The following is a 6,878-nucleotide window of genomic DNA, read 5'->3' on the forward strand; positions in this document are numbered from 1 at the left end:
GTGCCCAGTATTTGCGGTAAGATTAAAGTCGAAAACGCTAAAAAGTTGAATTTGTGTTGGAGTTTGTATCTCGAAATGGTATTTTTGCTACCTGCTTAGAATGTGACTCGGCTTGCTAGCATCACCGACCGAGTGATGCTAGTGAGCGACCATAAACAGAATAATAAATTCAAGTCGTTAGCTGTGGTTATGCTAATATATGTAAATAATTATTAAGGACTTATTTAAACCTGCTTGTTTTTGGTATTGTGTTTATTTGGCTGTAAAGGTGGTTAATGATAATGTTTCAGAATTAGCTTGACGGCTAACGCTCGGTTGTCTACCTTGCTGTCGTTGGCTAAGGTTAGCAAATAAACAAACCGCGAGTGTGTCGTGTACACGACGTGCTTACCACACAAGCGACTCAAACTATGTCACTTTTATAATATTTAATAATTATATTTTGTGAACTATATTTTGTGGGTTCTGATTTTGACTTTGTTTATATGTGTGCAGTGAGATATAGCTTTATCTAATGTTGTTAGCTGGCTGGCTAGCTAGCTAAATAGCTGGCTGATTATTTAACCCAGCTATCTGGTCACTTCGATGGCTTGGTGGCATGATTTTCTTTTGATTATCTTAACGTAATTAATGCACATAAGTGGTGTTATTTTAGTCCAGAATAAGCATAAATATGGGTGCATTTGTATTTATTTGTAAAGCTGTGTGTGGGTCTGTGCAGCTGCTGATGCAGATCAGAAACGATCACCACGATCTGTGGTGGTTGTTGTTGCCCAGTGTGGGTTCACTTGAAGTAGTGAAAAGTAAAATAAACATAATAAACAATCATGTATGTTTTTGACAGGAATCTGTCATGGTACCTGTCAAAAACCTGTTGGCGAGCTTGATTACCTTGATTATAATGTCACGCATTGTTTGAGTGGGTGTGTTTACATTAGGGATGCAAATTTTGCCCACTTATTTCAAACCTATACCAGATCGATGTTCTGTCGATTTGTCGAATTTTCTACCGTAGCGTAGATTTATAGATGTAGTAAATATTTGTAAGTTTTATAAATTGATTCTTATTAAAACTAGACTACAGGTAGCACATCTTCATAGATCTATATCTTACTATAAACTATAGGTAGCACATCTCAAAAGATGTGAATCTTATTATAAATTATAGGTAGCACATCACGATATATCTATATCTTATTATAAACTATAGGTAAATAAACTATAGGTAAGACATCGATATATCTGTATCTTATTATAAACTGTAGGTAGCACATCTCGATATATCTGTATCTTATTAACTATAGGTAGCACATCTCGATATATCTGTATCTTATAGGTAGCACATCTGGATATATCTGTATCTTATTATAAACTATAGGTAGCACATCTTGATATATCTGTATCTTATAGGTAGCACATCTGATATATCTGTATCTTATTATAAACTATAGGTAGCACATCTTGATATATCTGTATCTTATTATTAACTATAGGTAGCACATCTGGATATATCTGTATCTTATTATAAATTATAGGCAGCACATCTGGATAGATGTGTATCTTATTATAAACTATAGGTAGCACATCTCGATATATCTGTATCTTATAGGTAGCACATCTGGATATATCTGTATCTTATTAACTATAGGTAGCACATCTCGATATATCTGTATCTTATAGGTAGCACATCTGGATATATCTGTGTCTTATTATAAACTATAGGTAGCACATCTCGATATATCTGTATCTTATAGGTAGCACATCTGGATATATCTGTATCTTATTATAAACTATAGGTAGCACATCTTGATATATCTGTATCTTATTATTAACTATAGGTAGCACATCTGGATATATCTGTATCTTATTATAAATTATAGGCAGCACATCTGGATAGATGTGTATCTTATTATAAACTATAGGTAGCACATCTCGATATATCTGTATCTTATTATTAACTATAGGTAGCACATCTGGATATATCTGTATCTTATTATAAATTATAGGTAGCACATCTGGATATATCTGTATCTTATTATAAACTATAGGTAGCACATCTGGATATATCTGTATCTTATTATTAACTATAGGTAGCACATCTGGATATATCTGTATCTTATTATAAACTATAGATAGCACATCTCGATATATCTGTATCTTATTATTAACTATAGGTAGCACATCTGGATATATCTGTATCTTATTATAAATTATAGGCAGCACATCTGGATAGATGTGTATCTTATTATAAACTATAGGTAGCACATCTCGATATATCTGTATCTTATTATAAAATATAGTTAAGACATCTCGATATATCTATATCTTATTATAAACTATAGGTAGCACATTTCAATATATCTTTATCTTATTATAAATTATAGGTAGCACATCTTGATATATCTGTATCTTATTATAAACTATAGGTAGCACATCTCGATATATCTGTATCTTATTATAAACTATAGGTAGCACATCTCGATATATCTGTATCTTATTATAAATTATAGGTAGCACATCTCGATATATCTGTATCTTATTATAAACTATAGGTAGGACATCTCGATATATCTGTATCTTATTATAAACTATAGGTAGCACATCTCGATATATCTATATCTTATTATAAACTATAGGCAAAATAAACTATAAACTATAGGTAAGACATCGATATATATCTGAATCTTATTATAAACTATAGGTAGGACATCTCGATAGATGTGTATCTTATTATAAACTATAGGTAAATTAACTATAAACTATAGGTAAGACATCAATATATCTGTATGTTATTATACACTATAGGTAAGACATCTCGATATATCTGTATCTTATTATAAACTATAGGTAAGACATTGATATATATCTGAATCTTATTATAAACTGTAGATAAATAAACTATAAACTATAGGTAAGACATTGATATATCTGTATGTTATTATAAACTATAGGTAGGACATCTCGATATATCTATATCTTATTATAAACTGTAGGTAAATTAGCTATAAACTATAGGTAAGACATCGATATATCTGTATCTTATTATACACTATAGGTAAGACATCTCGATATATCTATATCTTATTATAAACTGTAGGTAAAAAAACTATAAACTATAGGTAAATAAACTATAAACTATGGGTAAGACATCGATATATCTGTATCTTATTATAAACTATACACATAGGTAACACATCTCAATATATCTGTATCTTATTATAAACTATAGGTAACACATAGGTAACACATCTCAATATATCTGTATCTTATTATAAACTATAGGTAGCACATCTCAATATATCTGTATCTTATTATAAACTATAGGTAGCACATCTCGATATATCTGTATCTTATTATAAACTATAGGTAACACAGGTAACACATCTCAATATATCTGTATCTTATTATAAACTATAGGTAACACATCTCAATATATCTGTATCTTATTATAAACTATAGGTAGCACATCTCAATATATCTGTATCTTATTATAAACTATAGGTAGCACATCTCGATATATCTGTATCTTATTATAAACTATAGGTAACACATAGGTAACACATCTCAATATATCTGTATCTTATTATAAACTATAGGTAGCACATCTCAATATATCTGTATCTTATTATAAACTATAGGTAGCACATCTCAATATATCTGTATCTTATTATAAACTATAGGTAGCACATCTCAATATATCTGTATCTTATTATAAACTATAGGTAGCACATCTCAATATATCTGTATCTTATTATAAACTATAGGTAGCACATCTCAATATATCTGTATCTTATTATAAACTATAGGTAGCACATCTCAATATATCTGTATCTTATTATAAACTATAGGTAGCACATCTCAATATATCTGTATCTTATTATAAACTATAGGTAGCACATCTCAATATATCTGTATCTTATTATAAACTATAGGTAAGACATCTCGATAGATGTGAATCTTATTATAAACTATAGGTAGCACATCTCAATATATCTATCTTATTATAAACTATAGGTAAGACATCTCGATAGATGTGAATCTTATTATAAACTATAGGTAGCACATCTCAATATATCTGTATCTTATTATAAACTATAGGTAAGACATCTCGATAGATGTGAATCTTATTATAAACTATAGGTAAGACATCTCGATAGATGTGAATCTTATTATAAACTATAGGTAAGACATCTCGATAGATGTGAATCTTATTATAAACTATAGGTAAGACATCTCGATAGATGTGAATCTTATTATAAACTATAGGTAGCACATCTCAATATATCTGTATCTTATTATAAACTATAGGTAAGACATCTCGATAGATGTGAATCTTATTATAAACTATAGGTAGCACATCTCAATATATCTGTATCTTATTATAAACTATAGGTAAGACATCTCGATAGATGTGAATCTTATTATAAACTATAGGTAAGACATCTCGATAGATGTGTATCTTATTATAAACTATAGGTAGCACATCTCAATATATCTGTATCTTATTATAAACTATAGGTAAGACATCTCGATAGATGTGAATCTTATTATAAACTATAGGTAGCACATCTTAATAGATCTTTATCTTATTATAGCACAAAATTATGTGTGTTTCACTTAACAAGCCGATGTGCGCATGCTCGGTAGGACATCTCGATGAACAGGATAAATCAACAGAACACTTTCAATTAGTCGACGAATGACTGATAACTGACAAGCTTATGAAGTTTCATCGAAATATAAAACATATCAGTCAATATAAACACGTTTTTATACTTTATTTAATGAAAATACTGTAATGTGGTGGAGAAATAAGGTGTTCATTTTAGCATTTCAGCAATTAACCCAACTATTTGGTCACTTCGATGGCTTGGTGGCATGATTTTTCCCTAATTGTCCTAATGTAGTTAATGCACAATAGTGGTGTTATTTTAGTCCAGAATAAGCATAAATATCAGTGCATTTGTATATATTTGCAAAGCTGTGTGTGGGTCTGTGCAGCTGCTGATGCAGATCAGAAACGCTCTATCTGTGGTGGTTGCTGTTGGCCACTGTGGGATCACTTTTGGACGTAGTGAATTAATCCGTGGACGAGGTTTAAAATAAACAATCACTTATGTTTTTGACAGGTATCTGTCATGGCACCTGTCAAAAATCCTGTTGGCGAGCTTGATTACCTTGATTATAATGTCACGCATTGTTTGAGTGGGTGTGTTTACATTAGGGATGCAAATTTTGCCCACTTATTTGAAACCGTTAACAGATACTGATAACTGACAAGCTTATGAAGTTCCATCAAAATATGATATCAAACATCATTTAATAAAAACAGATTTGAAACTTTATTTTATGAAATCGTTGTAATGTGGTAGAAAAGTAAGGTGTTCATAAACACTGGACTATTTCGGCATTTTGACTGACGACATTAAGTGAACAGTTTGACAGTAATTTGATTTTGATTCGACAGAAAATTTCTGACAGCCAGACAGATTTCTTAGTGTGATGACCTGTAGTGAAGCTGTTAAAATATTTACAAAGAATTATTTTAGCTGATAAATAAAACAATTTTTATATAATGTAGATAACTTTATCACTAGGTAGTGTTGACGCTATTACCATTCAAGCATCATTTCGGTTGCACAACCCATCCAAGTATTGTTGCCTACCATGTACCCCCTCTGTGGGTACAATTAAGGGCTTCTTTGCGCATAACGTTTCTCACAAGTCATCTCAAACTGGTTTCCTAAAAAGAATGATTTCAATGAAGTTGAATTGCCTCACCAGTCACCAGATCAGAATCCAGTAGAACACCTTTGGAGTGTAGGAAAAACTACAAATTACAAATTAGCATCATGTAAAGCAACTGAGTCAGTTTGCGTTCCGGTGAAATTACCCATTGACCGTATAGTCTGTCTATATGGACTAGCATTATGCACTGACCAGGCATAACATTATGACCACTGACAGGCAAAGTGAATAACACTGATTATCTCTTCATCATGGCATCTGTTAGTGGGTGGGATAAAATGGGCAAGCGTAAGGATTTGAGCGGGTTTGACAAGGGCCAAATTGTGATGGCTAGATGACTGGGTCAGAGCATGTCCAAAACGGCAGCTCTTGTGGGGTGCTCCCGGTCTGCAATGGTCAGTATCTATCAGAAGTGGTCCAAGGAAGGAACGGTGGTAAACCGGCGACGGGGTCAAGGCTCATTGATACACGTGGGGGGCGAAGGAACCACAGCACACCTGGTTCCTTCAAATTAGTTGCAATCAGTAGTTTAGTTGAAATAAAATTGACATAGGCTGTCGAAACACAAACAGCCCTTTAAAGCACAATTATCTGTAAGCATGGCTTTACTAATTATTACAAAACTTTCTCCACCTTAATTTACACACATCATGAATGAACAGTCAAATAATGAGAAAAAGGAAACTGTTCTTGAAATGCAACAAAATAATAGAATAACGTGGTTGTGACAGTGACCAGTACCCTTATTAGTACTTTGTAGAGACGTTAATTAAAGCAATCAGTCTCTTGTTCTCCCTACCAGCTTTGCACATCTAGATTGGGGAATATTTGCATATTCTTCCTTGCACAACTGTACTGTTTGTCTAGTCAAATTTGTGGTGACCGGCAATGCACTACCATCCAAAGATTTTCTGTCGTATTTAGGTCAGGGTTCTAACCCGGCCACAGGACGACATTTACCTTCCTGTTCTCAATCCACTGCTTTGTCTTTTTCTGGTGGTGCACTTAGAGTCGTGAACCTCCTAGCCATGTTCAGGTGTCTAGCACGGGGCTGCATGTCTTCCTCAAGAATGTGGATGTACCTGCATCAGAACCTGACCAATTGCTTAGTTCCTGCTGAGTAGAAATAT

Source organism: Trichomycterus rosablanca, chromosome 4, assembly GCF_030014385.1.
Source record: "Trichomycterus rosablanca isolate fTriRos1 chromosome 4, fTriRos1.hap1, whole genome shotgun sequence".
Lineage (NCBI taxonomy): Eukaryota > Metazoa > Chordata > Actinopteri > Siluriformes > Trichomycteridae > Trichomycterus > Trichomycterus rosablanca.